The sequence below is a fragment of the Orycteropus afer genome, unplaced genomic scaffold (genome assembly GCF_000298275.1).
Source record: "Orycteropus afer afer isolate SDZICR_OR568_19922 unplaced genomic scaffold, OryAfe1.0 scaffold00006, whole genome shotgun sequence".
Lineage (NCBI taxonomy): Eukaryota > Metazoa > Chordata > Mammalia > Tubulidentata > Orycteropodidae > Orycteropus > Orycteropus afer.
Genome location: NW_006921593.1, coordinates 14,517,895 through 14,535,137, shown reverse-complemented (window position 1 = coordinate 14,535,137; position 17,243 = coordinate 14,517,895).

Genomic DNA, 17,243 nt, shown 5'->3' with positions numbered 1-17,243 from the left:
ATCATTCTGTGACTAGCACAGCTTTGAACCACTGAAGTGCCCCATGGAACAGAAAAACCGATGGGTGAGTGCCAGGCACCCACTCTAGCATGGGGGTGGCATTGGGAATCAGGCAACATTTCTGGGACCTGTCAAATCAGTCTCTGTGGGTGGCCACCCCCTGTCCCATCAGAACCCACTGAGAAGGGGCAAAGCCCAAAACATCTCCAACCCAACATTCAGCTCTGTCCAGACTCTCAGCTCCCGCCCGAGATTCTCTGGGTTTTGACAAAACAAAAATCTGATTCACTCTTTCCAGCCGTACAGGAAACCCAAGTCCTTTAGTTTTCTGCCACTAAAAGAAAAAGAAAGAAAGAAAAAAAAAAATCAAACCAGAAAAAAAAAAAAAAGGGAAAACAACAGTTTATGTCTTAGAAGATTTTGAAAGATTCTCATTTCACACAGCTGCAAACACTGTTCATGACAAAGGAAGAAGAATGAAGCCCGAAGGAAAAGACGGAAGGGAACACGGTGCTTGATGGTCACAAATGCCGATAAATAAGTACCTGGGCCACGAAGCCAACGCAGAACACACTGTCGGCAACGAGAAATGCCCCAAAGCTTTCTCCAAGCAGAGGCTGCACGAACAGATGGCGTCCCCGGGTCCCTGGGAAACGTTAAAACAAGCAGGAGCCTGAAGTGACACTGTGTCTGGGAATTGGGCAGAATCCACAGGGGATGGATGACATTCAAGGTGAAAAGGGGTGTGAGAGTCAGGGACGTTCTCCTCAGGTAACAAAACCTACCTGGTCATCTCATCTGGACTTTCCCACAAGCCACAGAGCACATCCCCATCTCAGGAATTTAGTACTAACTCCAAGGTTGGTGGTTCGAACTCACCCAGGTTCCTCAGTAGAAAGGTCTGGCTATCTCCTTCCAAGAGGACCCAGCCGTGAAAAGCCTGTGGTGCAGTGCGACTCTGCACGCACCATGTGGGAAGCAACCCAACAGCACCTAAGAACAACGCTCCACCATCCTCAGCCAGACGCCACGGAAGCCTCCACCTAACCGGAGAGCTGATTTCACTCTAGATATCTGGGGAGGAAGGATGGGCCCTTGAAGGAGACACAATTTTACTCCGGGAAGATGTTCCCCACCCACTGCACAGAAGCATCATGAAATGGCCAGCACACAGAGTGGGAATGAGGGGGTACCAGGGCTCCGTTATACAAGGTGCACTCTGCCAACTGAGGGACCCCAAATAAAACCGCCAGGCATCCACCCCCCTGATGGCTGTGAACAAAATAAAAAACCAAATACAATGCTGTTGAGTCGATTCTGACCCACAGCGCCCCTAGAGGACAGAGTGGAACTGCCCACAGGGTCTCCAAGGCTGTCAGTCGTCACAGAAGCAAAGCCCAAACCACACCCACTGCAGTGGAGTCCATTCTGACCCACAGCGCCCCTAGAGGACAGAGCGGAACTGCCCACAGGGTTTTCAAGGCTGTCATCCTTACGGAAGCAGACGGCCACAGCTTTCTCCCGTGGAGCATCTGGTGGGCTTGAACCTCTGACCTTTTGGTGAGCAGCCCAATGCTTTAACCACGGCACCACTGAAATCTTCCAAGCACAGAAAGGTCACATCCCAGCATCCTAATCCCTTTTCTTGTGAGCACTGAAATCCAAACGGCAACGTTTTACCAGAGGGAGGAACCGCGGTAAAGGTGGAGGTGAGATCTTGCCTGGGAAGATGGTGCAGGGGCAGGCTAGACTGATGTGAATTAATGATGGCAGCCGTTGTCAGGTGCCATCGAGGTGGTTCCGAGTCCTGCTGACCCCATATGACACAGCAGGGTCTCCTAGGCTGTCATCTCTGCAGGGGCCGGTCCATGCCACTGCTGGGGGATCTGAACCGACAACCTTCAGGTTAGCTGCTGTTGTGTCTGTCGAGTCAATTCTGATTCGTGGTGACCCTACAGGGATGGAGAACTGGCCCACAGGGTTTCCTCGGCTGAAATCTTCATGGGAGTAGACCCCCAGGTGTTTTCTCCCACAGAGCAGCTGATAGCTCTGAAATGCCCAGACGCCCACTAGCAGCCAAGCGCTTTACTGCTGCACCACCAGGGCCCCCTCTGATGTGGCAGAGGTGAATTAGTACAGATGAAACCTCACACTTGTAGAGTGTCCTTCATCTGTTCTCTGGTGTGCTGCTCGGGGCATCTGGGGGCAGTAGGGGGGTGGGCTGTGTTCATCTCCATCCTACGTGGAAAGAAACAGCATCTCGGGGTGGTGGAGTGACGTTCCCGAAGTAACCAGATCATCACTGGCTTCAGAGCTGAAAGGACCCTTGGCCGTGAGGATCAAGTGCAAGATGACTAATGGCGGCACTGAGCTTCAACTTCCAGTTTCGCACCATGACAGACATTAGTAATCGACCACAGAGCTTGACTCCTCCACACGCTGCTCCAGCAAGCCATTACCAGTGGACAGAACCAGTCTACGGGATGAAACCCACCTGGCCTTTCAAGCTGAGTCTAACCTCACTTCCCATCGGAGGACGCTGAGCCCGAGGGTAGAAGGGACTTGACCAAGAATGCCCACCAGATCAGTGGCCCAGAACCCAAATCCCTTGCCTCTGAGCCTAGGGGTCTCTCCAAGATGCCATGTTGTGTCCCATCTGCTGGTTAACCGTGTCCCCACCTAAAGATACATTAGGTCCCTCCCCAGGTGGTCTGTGGTCAAACTCACTCAGAAGCACTGCAGACGAAAGGCCTGACAATCCGCTTCTGCAAAGATTCCCACCAAGAAAACCCCGTGGGGCAGCTCTGCCCCACAACACACGGCTGGCTGTGCGTCGGACCTGACTTGACAGCAACAGGCTTCTTGGTTTTCGGTTTGGTGATGCAGTCACAGGTATGAAAACGACATTCCTTATGGTTTCCGAGGCTGTAAATCTTTACGTAAGTAACGGCCCCATTTTCCTTCTGCAGAGCAGCTGGTGGGTTTGAACCACTGACCTTCCGGTTAGCAGTCAAGTACCTTATCCACTATGCCACCAGAGCTCCTTTCTTTATGACCTGGCCAGGCCAATTTTTTTTTTTTTTTTTCTGTGCTAAGCAGGATTCCTCTTACTAAGAGGCATCGAAGATGACTTCAAGGCTTTTCAGCCTGAGGAACTGGCAGAATGAGGGAGAGGTTTGAAGACCGGATGATGACCTTGACACCAAGTCTATGAAACATCCAAGTCGACACGCCAAGTAAGTGGCTGGTTGTTAAAATTCAGAGTTCAAGAGGAGTCCTTGGGTGGCCCGACGGATTAAACGCTTGGCTAAGAGCCAAAGGTTGGTGGTTCAGTCCACCCTGAGGCATCTCAGAAGACGGGAAGGGGAGTCTGCCTCTGAAAGTCTGCCTTGACAGCCCCACGGAGCAGTTCCCATTTGCACACATGGGGTCGCCAGGCCTTGGAACGACTACACGGCAATGACCAACAACAGAGTTCAAGGGGGGCTGGGCCTGGACATTAGCATCTCCATGAATATGGAATGCAGGAGGCTGGTGGGACCCCCAGGGCAGGGAGAGCAGATAGAAAGAAACCCAGGGACTGCGCCCCAGGCACTTGGACTGGTGATGAGGAGGAATCAGAAGAGAGAATGGGAAGGGGCTGTCGGGAAGGTCGGAGGGAGACCCAGAGCAGGGGCCGAAGCCAAGAGAATACCATTTCCCGGAGGAAGAGAAAGATCAACTGTGTCCAAAAAGTCAAGCCGCAGCAGGGCCAAGAAGTGACTGTTGGATTTAGCAACCTGGAGATCACTAGTGGGTTTGAGCTGTTTAAATTGAGATCCTGACTGGTGTGGGTCAAGACAGAAGGGGCGGAAAGCAGTTTGGAGGTTCTCAAAAATTTAAACATAAATACCCCGTGGCCCAGAGATTCCGCTCTTAGATGTGGGAGTGGGGACTCACACAGAATGAGCGCAAGTCAGTGAGTGCACCGCTGCTCACTGCAGCACTATTCACAGTGGCCGAAAGGTGGACGAAGCATAAACGAGATCCGGTCCACCCATCCAGGGGAGCATCACTCAGCCATAAGTCCTGATCCACGCTCCGACGCGGATGAACCTGGAACACGCGGAGGGAAAGAGGCCAACACGACAGGACAAGTACTATGTGGTCCCACCTGCATGACATGCTAGAGACACAGCAGACTGGCTGTTGCCAGGGGAAGGGGGAAGACGGGAAAGGGAGGCCATTGCTTAAGGGGTGCTGGGTGTCTGTTTCCTACCCTCTGTCATCGAGTAGGCTCTGACTCATAGTGACCCCGCAGAACAGAGTATAACTGCCCCATAAGGTTTCCAAGGCTGTAAATCTTTATGGAAATAGACTGCCTCATCTTTCTTCCATGGAGCAGCTGGTGGGTTTGAACCACTGACCTCATGGTTAGCAGTCAAGCCCTTTAACCATTATGCCACCAAAGAAAAAAATCCCATTGCTGTGAGTTGATTCCAACTCATAGCAACCCTGGAAGACAGAGTAGAACTGCCCCTAGGGTTTCTGAGGCTGTAATCTTTACAGAAGCAGGCTGCCTCATCATGGAGTGGCTGGGTGGTTCGAACCGCTGACCTTTTGATTAGCACCGAATGCTTTAACGACTGTATCACCAAGGCCTCTTGACTTTAGGGGTATAAAGATCTTTTGGAAACACATAGTGGTGACGGTTGTACAACATGAGAAATACAACTACTACCCCTGAAGTGTACGGTTAACACAGACGCAACGGCAACGTTCTGTTACACGTATCTGGACACACACATACAAGACAGAAGGGGAGAAGAACCCGCGTATGCAGCGCAGGCAACATGCTGAGAGAGATTTCTCCAAAGGGATCGACCAGCACAGCTAGAGGGGACCGGAAGTCAGGCAGGTGTCGTTTCTGTCTGAAAACACCGGCTGCAGATGGTGCCCCCACAGAAACGAGCCCCGTCCAGAAGGAGAAAATGGGCCACAAGACGGAAAGGAGGACGTGTTGGAGAAGTGAGCATGCTTGCTGCTCACCGGAAGGTGGGAGGTTTGAGTCCACCCAGGGTTGCCTGGGAAGAAAGCTCGTCCGTCCTCTTCTAGAACTCAGGCCCGAGAACCCTTCGGAGCGCGGTTCTCCGCTGACCCACGTGGGCATCACGAGTTGATGCCACAGCAACTGTTTCCATGGGAGGATCCTGGCTGGGTGAGGCCAGGTGGGCTCTGGTACCGAGGCCAGACCACACACCGTTCACCCAGGAAGAGGGCAAGGTGAGGAGGCTCTGGGCCCAGGTGTGGACAGGAGCGTGCAGGGGCAGGGGGCTGAGAGTGAGGAGGGCTTCCTAGACCCAGTCTGACTCTGACCCAACCCATCAACAGCTCGGTTTTCAAAATGTATTTTAAATCAGTTAAAAGACGTAAAGGTACATAAAATTTCTCTATAGAATGGGCCCCTAGGTGGCCCAGTTTGTGTTAACTGCCATCTAAAGGTTGGTGGTTTGAACCTACCCAGGGGCACCATGAAGGAATGGCCTGGCCATCTGCACCCACACAGAGGACAGCAAGTAAACCCCACAAGCAGTTCTGCTGTGCACACAAGGGGTCGCCGTGCGTCAAGACGGAATCAGCCGACAACACACAGAACGAAAGCTCCAAACAGACCGCTCTGCGCCCTGCTCCCTGCACCGTTGGCCGTCTCCACGGCAACACTCAGAGAACGCCACCCTTATCCACCACTCGCCGTCTGTCATGTGTGGCACCGCGGTGGCCTGCATGTTGCTGTGATGCTAGGAGCTGTGCCACCGGTATCTCCAACACCAGCAGGGTCACCCATGGTGGACAGGTTTCAGCAGAGCTTCCGGACTAAGACAGACTGGGACAAAGGGGCCAGCAATGCACCTCCAAAGACGGACCACCGAAAACCTCTGGATCCCAGCGGAGCACTGTCCGACCCTCTTGCTCTGGACATGGCATCAGGAGCGAACAGTCACCAAGGAGGACGTCATGGTTGGTGAGGCAGAGGGCCAGCGAGGGCGGGAGAGACCCCTGGTGAGAGGGACTGGCACCACAGCCACAGGGGACTTAAACATGGGCGGCCGTGAGGGGAAGCAGGAGCGGACAGCGTCCACTTGACGGCAGGTAACAAAGCAACAAGCTCTCCCCACGAGGCCACGCTCCTGTCCAACCAGCCACCTCCTCCAACTGAGGACACGCGGACTGTGGAAGAGCTCCTCCCAGGAATCCAGGTGGAACGCTGTTCCGAGCCCGGGAACCCTGAAAGGATGGGGGACTCGTGCCTCCGTCTGCTGGTCCGTGAACAGGGATTACCACGAGTGCTGGCTCCCCAAGATGTCGTGGAGGTTAACGAGTTGGTTTCTGACAAGCAGCTCAGACGTGAATCCGGAAGGTGTGGAAAGAAGTGCGGGGTATCATTATTATTCAGCTAAACGTTTCCCCCTGAACCAAGTACACACTCAAATCCCTTTTAAAAGTCTTACTCTTCAAGCCTTTAGTAAACCACACAATCCTCACTTCGAGGCAGGGAAGGAAACAAATGCCAGTAAAATGCAGCTTTAGTTCCCACGGACGCTCACTCACTGCAGGAGCAAACGGCTTCCCCTCAGTCACCAGCCCGGGGTTTCTGTTTGCTCTCCGACCACAAAACAAAGCCCCAGAAGATGGCTGTCACCACTACCACTTATAAGGGAATGCTCCCAGCAGCTTGGCCATAATCACTCCAAAGTGCGAACCCTATGCATGCCGACCAGCGCCAGGCTGCATAAGGAAGTGGGGCTAAGTGTATACCACACAACACTCCACAGCACACAAACACATCACCCCTGTACACAACATGATGGATGTCACGGGCTCATGCAAGTGCAAGATGCTGGAGACACGAGAGGGCATACTATAGGATTCCATTGATAAGAAGCAGGAGGCCAGCCGAAACAGGAGGGACGGGGTGGTCATGAGGGAGCCCTGGGGCCTGGAAAGAACCTCTGTCTTGATCTGGGATTGGATGCATGGAGGAGCAGCCGGTGGCATCGGACCACTGACCTTGTGGTTAGCAGGCAAGCATTTGACCCACTGCACCACTGGGGCTCCTGGTGGATGCACGGGGTACATCAAATCCATCAAGCTGTACACGTAAGGCCTGCAGAGCACGCTGCGTGTGTGCATTGTACAACCAGCTGCTGCAGTTGATTCTGCCTTATGACAACCCCATGTGGGTCACAGTAGCCCTGTGCGCCATAGGGTCTCAGGGGCTGATCTTTCAGATGACTGCTAGGATTTCTTCTGAGACTTCTAGGTGGGCTCGAACTGCCAACCTTTTGGTTAACAGCTGAGTTCTTAACGGGTTATACCTCCCAAAGACTATGGAGAAATGAGTTACTTTATATGGTCTTTGGCCTTGGTTCTTTGGAAAAACAGCTTGAGAGATTTTTCTCGCTAAGCCCTGAGGAGTTACCTCTGCCCTAGTTTTCTGCCCCAGAGGATTTGTAACTTCTGTTCAGGCTGACATTTCCCGGGTAAGCTGTCAACAAGGATGGTGCGATACTTTTTGTTGATTCTTTGGCTACAGTCCGCCCTGTGATTGGTATCCCTCTTGTAGGGATTGGTCAATATTCTATGCAAACGAAGTGACTATGAACTATGCAAATGAAGTGTCTGTGGCCCGTAGGGAGGGATTGGTCAGTCTATGGCTCTGCTGGGAGGGCCGTGCCTTGAATGTGATGGAGGAGCTCGCGTCTCTATGCAGACAGCCCCACAGAGGCTTTTCAAACAGGAAGCGGGAAGAGGCCAAAGGGAGAAAAGCCAAGAGAAAAAAAGGACGAGCAGAGATGAGGCAAAGGCCTCCTGCAAGAGCTGTATGGGCCCAAGGCTGCGACCCTGAGGACAGCAGCTGTCGCGGAAGGGGCCTGGGGCCGAGTCGGTGGTGACAGATGGCAGGGCCAAGAGGAGTCTGTCCTGAAAGGGCCGAGAAGAGGCCTGCAGTGCTGAGAGGGCAAGTGCATGGCAGAGAGAAAGGCTGGCACAGAAGAGAAGGGCAGATGCAGGGGACTTTGCCCACAAGCTTCCTGATCTGGAGTTGTGGCCTGTTGGTGAACCTGAACTGCTCAGATGACTGGCTGCTGTATCAAGTCCAGGGGTGAGACGCTGACGAACTAGATGCGGGGTCCAGAGCACTGCCACCAGGTCCGCCATGACGTACCTCCATCCACAGGGATCGGCTTGGGGCTGACCCTGGTCACTGTCGCCCTGAAGTTAGGTGGGAGCCAACACCCTTTCACAGACTCCACGTAGGCTGCACCTCAATTTCCAAAACAACCTGCTTACAGTTTGCTTTTCCACAGGTGTGTTGAGGCCTTGTGATTTCAAAGACAGTCCTCTTCACAGAGACCTAGCTGACTCACTGCCAGGGAAGAAAACCTCCCACCACGAGTGGGCAGGTTGGTAAACGGGGAAAGTTAGGGTGATGCCAAGTCGTGCCAGAAGGGGTGTGACCACTGCCACTGTTTTCTTAAACTGAACATGACATCTGTGAAGTCCATCCATGTTGTAGGGCATTAATGTGTCTGTCTGTTAACCGTAAAAATTTTAGATGTCTATAGTTAAAAAATATTCAAAGGAGGATACAAAATAAAGACATGAATAAAATCATAATCAACATACACCCATTCAATAAATAAAGAAAATAAATATAAAAAGGCTTCCTCTTTTGGCTATTTAGCTTTCCTCCCTGCCCTGAGATGATCAACTAATTATGAGATTATTCACTATAACAAACTAGTTATAAGGTTATTAAGAAACCATGAACAGTTCCTCATATGAGCTAGGGTTTTCTTTCACAGACTCGCTTTGCTCTCATAATAGCCTCACAGCCCATTGTGTGGATGATGAACATGTTGCTTTAGGAGTTCCTACATGGTGCGAACAGTTAGATACGTGACTACTATCCCAAAGGTTGGCAGTTCAAACCCACCCAGGTGCCTGGGAAGACAGGCCTGGATGCCACGGAGCAGTTGCCTCTGCACACGTGGGTGCACTGTGAGCAGGAATCCACGCTATGACAACCAGAAGGGCACTGACACCCTTGCTTGGCCTCACTCCCTTGCAGAACATCTGGGTCGTGTTCAGCTTTCTCCTACAATGAACAGCAGAGTGACCGACATCTCTGAGCAAACAGCTTGGCACATGTGCTCAAGATAATTTCTTGGAAGTGGAATGCCTAAATGGCAGGCCTCGTTCATTTACAAGCTGGTGGACAGCATCGAGTCAACAGTGCGTCAGTGCCGTTCCCCACATCTTGCCAACACCAGGTTTTATCAAACGCTTGAATCTTCGCAGTCTCGGTTGTACGTGTTTGCATTTACTGAACTAAAATGAGGTGCACCGGATCTTCGTTCTTGTCCGTATTTTTGAGTTCGCCTGCTGCTGTTGGGTGTTGTCAAGTCAATTCCGGCTCCCAGTGACCCGTGCCACAGAGCGGGACTCCCCCCAGGGCTTCCTGGACTACAGTGTTTACGGGGGCAGATCACCAGGCCCTTCTCACGGGGAGCTGCTGGGTGAGGCAAACAACTGACCTCCTGGTTAGCGACGGAGTGCCTAACCGTTGCGCCAGCTGGGCTCCTTTGGAATGCACTTACTTGCAGACGTGTGTTTGTGACCCCGACCGCCACCTTCATGGTGCTTCACAGACACTGCTGGACGTGCGCAGAGTGGTGAAAACCCGAGGCGGCTGCCACGGACGGTGACGGGGGCTGTGACGCTCTTCTTGTTTCAGCTCTCATCCTGCACACGGGGGCCCTGCCGTCTATTCAGTGACACATTTTGTGCATTTTTGTGCTCTTCGGGGGGTGGTTCTGCTGTTTAAAATGGCTCCCAGAGCAGGGCTGAGACACTAGCTCCGCACGAGGAGGCCGAGAGGCACCTTATGGGACAGCACGTTTGCCGGTGACTCCTGCGTCGAATCCACTTAGAACAGCTCTTTGCAAATGGGGGAAGGGGCCCGTCATTCCTATTCTCCTCCACCTCCTCCTCCTCAATCCCAGGAGGAAGCTGGGAGTGAGGCCTGAAGCCGGGAGTCCCCTCAGCACTCAGCACACACGGCCGCCACCAGCTCAGACGCAGTGCTTCCATGAGGCCGTGATGGTTCAGTGGTAACACTCGGACCTCCCGTGAGGGGGACCCTGGTTCGATTCCTGGCCAGTGTACCCCACCCGTCTGTCATTTCCATGATGATGAGTGAGGAGCCCTGGTGGTGCGTTGGTTCAATGCTTGGCTGCGAACTGAAAGGTCAGTGGTTCTAACCCACCAGCTCCTCCTCAGCCAGAGGAAAGACCTGGCAATGTGCCCCCTAAGATTACAGCCTAGGAGACCTGCCGGGGACAATTTTACTCTGCCACACAGGGCTGCCATGGGTTGGATTCGACGCCCAACACATTTTCACAGAGTGTCCGGACTAAGATGGATGGGGAAGAGGGGCTCAGTAATCTCTTGCCAAAAATGAGCCAGTATAAACTCCGTGACCACAAGGGCCCATCCAATGACCCGTGGGCAATGTTTCGTTTCCCTGCCCACAGGTCATCTCAAGTTGTCCCGACTCGACGGCAGCCAACAACACCAACAACACTTTACACCCATTTCACAGACGTGCAACTGAGGCTCAGAGCCAAGACGTGAGGTGCCCGAGGTCACATGGCTAGGCGGGGTGGAGCTCCGGTCCACAGCCCTTCCCACTTTGGGATTCTGCCTCCTCGTGAACTGGGTCAGCACCAGGCTCTCGGTGACGCCACAGAAACGAATGCTGACAGCTGTTGCCTTTGACATCCCCAGGTGTCCTGTGGGATGGTGGGACAGCACACGTGGGACATGAGCACCCCCACCTTGTCACAGACATTGTTGCGTTGTCAGCTGCCATGAAGTCAAATCTGACCCACGGTGACCCCACGTGTGCAGAAGAACGGCTCCACAGGGTTTCCAGAGCTGGGACCTTTCACAAGCAGACGGCCAGGTCTGTCTTCTGAGACGCCACTGGGCGTGTTTGAACGGCCAGCCTCTGGGTTAGTACTCGAGTGCTCAAAGCTGCCATACTTGGGTAGAGAGACGGCACATCCTGAGCTGGAGCAGAGCAGGGAGTCCGGCCCCACGAGACCAGAACCACGGGCCACATGGGGCTTGTTCGAGGAGGAGCCTTGGCCACTGGAGAATGGACCCCACCTAAGCACAGGTGGACCAGAGGCACAAGGGCAACAGGTGTGCCGGGGGCTTGCATGTGGGGCCGTAAGAGGGAGTGATGAGCAGATGGATGGATGGGTAGGTGGATGGGTGGATGTGGCTGGAAGAATGGGTGAGTGGATGGGTGACTGGGGATGGATAGTGAGTGGATGGAGGGGTGGGTGGGTGGGTGGATGGTGGGGCTGGATGAGTGGCTGAGTGGATGGGTGGGGATGGATGGATGGATGGATGGATGGATGGATGGATGATGGGTGGGTGAATTGGGGATAGATGATCAGTGGCTGGCTGGCTGGCTGGCTGGATGAGTGGGTGGGTGGATGGGTGACTGGGGATGGATGGTGAGTGGATGGATGGATGGGTGGGTGAACTGGGGATAGATGATCAGTGGCTGGGTGAATTGGGGATGGATGATCAGTGGATCGATGGATGGATGGATGAATTAGGGATGGGTGGTGAGTGGATGGATGATCAGTGGGTGGAGGGATGGATGGGTGGGTGGGTGGATGGGTGGGTGGATGGATGGGTGGGTGGGTGAATTGGGGACGGATGATCAGTGGGTGGATGGATGGGTGGGTGGATGGGTAAATGGGGATGGATGGTGACTAAGTGGATGGGTGGGTGGACAGATGGGTGGGTGGATGGATGGATGGGTGGATGGATGGGCAAATGGGGATGGATGGTGAGTGGATGGTAAGTGCGTGGATGGATGGATGGGTTGGTGGATGGATGGGTGTGTGGATGGGTGAATGGGGATGGATGGTGAGTGGATCAGTGGGCAGATGGATGGATGGATGGAACGTGTGGTAGCAGACATAAGAAAGCTTCTATTACCCCTTGACACTGGACCACAGACACCGATCACACACATTTTATGGCAACCATTATAATCTCTGAGCCCTTGAACTCATCACAACCTTCCCCCAAACAGCTGCCCCATTAAAATCAGTGACTCAGGAGCAGGTATTCCTCAAGGAAAGGATTGGGGTACAAGACGTTGGTGCACTATTTGTGTGTAACATGCGTGTGTCATGTTTTTCCCATGTGCTGTGGCATGAGCGAAGAGGCTGACGCTGGGAATTTGCTGGGTTTGATTTTTCTTGAGCAGGGGGTTTATCTGAAAGTCGTTTTTTCTCTTTCAGCTTCCATTTTCAAACCAAACACCTTCTAGACAGACAGGGTAATGTAGCCCCGGGAAGAAGAAGAGCCGCTACAGGGCAGGGTTCCCAAGGCCAGTGGTGCTCAGAGGTCGGATTCTCACCTGCCACGTGGGAGACCAGGTTGGATTCCCCGCAATGCACCTCCCGAACAGCCAGCATGTCTGTCAGCGGAGGCTTGAGTGGTGCTGGGCCCTGAACAGGTTCCGGCAGGGCTTCCAGACGGAGATGCACTAGGGAGACAGGCCTGGCAGCCTAATTCCGAAAATCAGCCATTGAAGACCCCATGGGTCACAAGGGTCCAACGACCACACGGTCCGATCCACAACAGATCACGGGGCTGGTGCAGGGGCGGCATTTCGTTCCACTGTGCGTGGGTGCTGAGGAGTACGGGGCCGACCCACAGCAACCAACTACACGCTTACCGAGCGTGTTCTACGCACCAGGCGCTTGACCCACGTTTAATCCTCACAATCACTCTGTGAGGGCAGAGTTACAGCCACGGACACTGCAGTTGAACCGGCTTAGGTAACCTGCTAGGCTATGCTCCAAGCCCGGGCTGCGTGACTTCTAAGGCCGACCTCTAACAGCTTCTAGTCTCGGCCGTAACAGCAAAGGAATACTTGTCACATTTGGTACTCTCTCATTTTATGCTCGACGCACCCGACCACGCTGGTGACAATCAGTATTAACACCTTGATTTAACTGGGGAGACAGCTCCCAGAGCCTCAGAGATGCCAGACAGCCCAAGGTCACAAGGTGAGGAAAGAAGAGCAGCCAGGACTCGAACCTGCGTCCGTGGGTCACAGCAGGATGCTCCTTCCCACCTGGCCTCTGGATCCCAAAGTCAGAACCCCCTATTGCCTTTCTTCCATTCATCTAAGGTTTTTTTTTTTTTTTAAAAACCCACAAGGTTCACCATTCTGATTTTGCAAAACAAGTCATGCTGGTCGCACTCTGTGGCCGAGTGGTCATCTGGGAGACCCCTGGGACCACACAAGACCGGCAGAAGGCTTTGCCTTCCAAAAGCAGAGCCCGCGGGTGTGTGGCCAGAGAGAGCCTAGGGCCCGTGCAAGACGCGCCCGGCAAGCGTCTGATTCGAAAGGGCTCCACTGCTCAGCATTTCACTCTTGGGGGCACCGTCTGCAAATCGGGACTCAGTTTGGCCTTTCACGCATGAAGCGCCGTAATCACCTTTTCCTCCCTGACCGACTCCCTCCCCCTGCCACCGCCAGGCCACAGACACTCGTCCTCTGAGCCCCGCGGAGCAAGCCTCCTCCTGGAAGGGGGGCGAAGCACTCCCCGCGAATGCACAGGAATTGCCCCTCCCAGCACAAGCTCAGTCTGGAAGCTTCTATCAACCCCTGAGCGCCCTGATCCTCCCCCTCCCACCCCTCCCACCCTCTCTCCCTTCTCTGAATTCTTTTCCGTGTTACGTGTGTGTCTCGGCCACACCACAATGATGGCACACATAACTGTATGACCTGAGCTACTTTGGACAAAGAATTCTGGCTCCCACTTCTCTCGTGTGCCCCCCAGAATGGTGCTCCTTGATGGATCCAAACACGCGTCATGGTGCGGGATTCGTGGTTCACGGCAGAATTCTTGCTGTACATGCAGGACGACCGGGGTTTGAGTGCCAGCCAGTGCCGTCACGCACAGCCCCGAGAGGCTGCGTGTTGCTCTGGTGGTGAACAGGTTTCAGTGAAGTTCCAGGCTACAGCGGACCGGGAGGTGTGGGCTGGCGATGTCCTTCTGAGCGTCGGCCACTAAGAGCCCCCTGGAGCACGTGGTCCAGGGTGCGTCTGACCACGAGGCAGGTTCAGGACAGGGCAGCATTTCCTTCTGATGCTCACGGCGTCACCACGAGCCAGGGGAGGGCAGCTAACGACAATGTTGTCTTTCGAAGAAGAGTTAGGCTTAGGAGGGGCTCATTCATGTGCATGTCCGGGACCACTCGGAGCGGGGCTGCTGGCTTTCCCTCTGCTCATAAAATCTACCTCCTTCCAAACTGCTGGCCCCGAGGTTCGGGGAGACTGTGCCCTGGGCCAGCTTTGTGGGCAGATCACCCCTGACCCACAGCAAAGATGAACCAATCAAACCCACTGCCACCAAGTCGTCCCGACTCATGGCAACTGTCCGTGTCACAGAGTTGAACTGCCCAGTGGGAAAGAAGTCAACGGGCACGTCTCTTCTGTGGAGTCGCTGGTGGTTTGGACCTCCAGCCTTTCAGTCACTAGTTGAGGCAAACCGTGATGCCACCGAGAGACCTTCCTGGCGAAGGCAGATCTGCCATCCCTTTCCAGCTGTGTGGGGGTGGGGACTCCGGGAAGGCACTGACTGGACCTGGACCACACAGCTCCCGCAGCCTGCACACACTCAGCATGCTGGGCCAGTGACCCACACACTTTTTGTTTCCTTTTTGGTAGCTGGCTATGTGCCCCTTCCAGAGAAGTCATAAATGTCAGAAGAAAAGTTTTCCAACGACAAATCAAAGGCTTTGCCATCCGGCTGGGCTCTGGAGGTCAGAGCGACTCAAGCTCCCTGCAGCCCAAGGCGTGTTGGGGCAGGTGACCCCTCCCCCATTGCCCCCTGAGACCCTCCTGGGCCAGGAAGAGACCTCACAGCTCAGACAAATGCTTTCTCAGAGGCAGCAGTCCTAGCTGAAAACCAAAAACCAAAACTCAATGCCATCAAGTCTATTTGGACTCAGCAACCTCCACAGGGTCTCCCAGGCTGTCAATCTTTATGGAAGCAAAGCCCAAATCAAACCCACTGCCATGTAGTCGATTCCGACTCACAGAGCCCTTAGAGGACAGAGTGGAACTGCACCACGGGGTCTCCAAGGCTGTCAATCTTCATGGAAGCAAAGCCCAAATCAAACCCACTGCCATGTAGTCGATTCTGACCCACAGCGCCCCTAGAGGACAGAGTGGAACTGCCCACAGGGTCTGGTAGTCGATTCTGACCCACAGCGCCCCTAGAGGACAGAGTGGAACTGCACCACAGGGTCTCCAAAGCTGTCAATCTTCATAGAAGCTGACTGCCCTATCTTTCTCCCATGGAGAGGCTGGTGAGCTCCAACCAAGGTTAACAACCAAATGCCTTACAGCCAGCCCCAGCTGAAGGCCATCAGAAACCAGCCCCTGCCTCTCCTTTGCCCAGCAGCCTGCGTGGTCTCCCTGGGGTGGGGGGCTTCAGCCCTGCGGGCACCAGGGCCTGATCTCTTGCACCTCTCCCGCCCCCCAGCCCAGCGCGGCGGCGCCTCCCCTCCTCGCCTGAGTGCGCTGCAGCCACACCTCTCAGCAGCCTGTGAGTCAGGCCCGGCTGTGGTCTGCAAACTTCCTGTTCTTTCAGGTGTCACACAGGCTCTTTCCTCTCCCAGGGCAGGTGCTCTGAGCGGGCACCCGGCTGGGGCCTCAGGCGCCCCGCTGGGCCTCCGCCGCCCGGTCCCCCATTCATTCCCTGCCCCTTGGGGTGCGTGGGGGCTCAGAGGCAGAGACATGGGGGATACACGGGGGAGAGATGCAGAGTGGGAAGTATGGAACGGAAAGGGGGTGAGGGAGAACAAGAGAGGAAAGGACACTGGGGAAGGAGAGGAAGTGGGGGTCCCGGCCGAGGGGAGAGTGCGCCCCTCGGGCATGCCTCTGCGCGCACTGGTCTCAGCTACCCACGCAGCACCCTCTAACACCCCCCCACCAAGCGCTTCCTGCGGCCCCCACCGTGCTCCCTCACTCCAGCCCCTCACGGCTCCCCCTGCAGGCTTGCTGCCCCCCACTCTCCCCGCCCCCACACGTCCCCTCCAGACTGCCTCCCCTTCCCCTGCGCCCCCTCTGGACTCCCCTGAGGAGCCTACCTGGCGCGTTCATGCTCCGTGGGTCCCGCCAGCCGCGCTGCGCCGCCTCCTCCAGGCCGGCCTCCGGCTTCCTCCTCGTGCCGGCTGGGCCCTCGTCCCGTGGCCCGCACCCGTCCGGGGGCTGCTGGGCCGGGAGTGGGCTGCGCGCGGCCCGGGCGGGAGTCCGGAGGCCAGAGGAGCCAGGAGAGAGAAAAAGAAGAGAAAGTATGTCAGAGGCTGGGAGGGGCGGGAGGGAGATGCAAAACCCGACAGGAAGTGAGACTGAAAAAATGCAAAAGGTTAGAACCGGAGATAAGGGGGCGGGGTTCTGGGCCTGGGCTTTGCAGGATGGTGGTCATGAGGTGGAGGTGGTAAGCTGGGGGTGGGTCCTGGGGTGAGGCCCTGGGGGCTGGGGAGAGGTGGACCAGGGGTGGTGAGACCAAGGCTGGCCTAGGGCGGCCCCAACCTGGGACCCTCTCTACCCCCCAGCTTGACCCCAAGTTGGCCTCCAAGTATATGTGTTATTTCTGACAGGTGTTGGTGTATACTGCACACCACCTGTCAGACTCATCTCTCAAACGTTGGTCATGTTGTCAGAAGGGACTGGTCTGTGGAGAAGGAGATCATTCTTGGTAAAGTGCAGATGGTGAATGAGATGGATTGACACGGTGGCTGCAACGATGGGCCCAGAGCTGGCAGGGATAGGGAGGTCGGTGCAGGACCCGGCAGTGTTCTCTGTTGTCACAGGGTTGCTATGGGTCAGAACCGACGGGAGGGCACCTGACACCACCACCTGTCAGCGGGTTGGACTGTGCTGGCTTGCATGTTGCCATGATGTTGGAAGCTATGCTACCTGTATGTCTAATACCAGCAGGGTCACCCATGGGAACAGGTTTCGGTGGGAGCTTCCAGACTAAGACAGACTAGGAAGAAAGCCTGGTGTCTGCTTCCAGGTGGGAGCCAATAAAAACTCCAAGGGCATGACAGGATACTATCCAGTTAGTGCTGGAAGATGGGCCCACTGC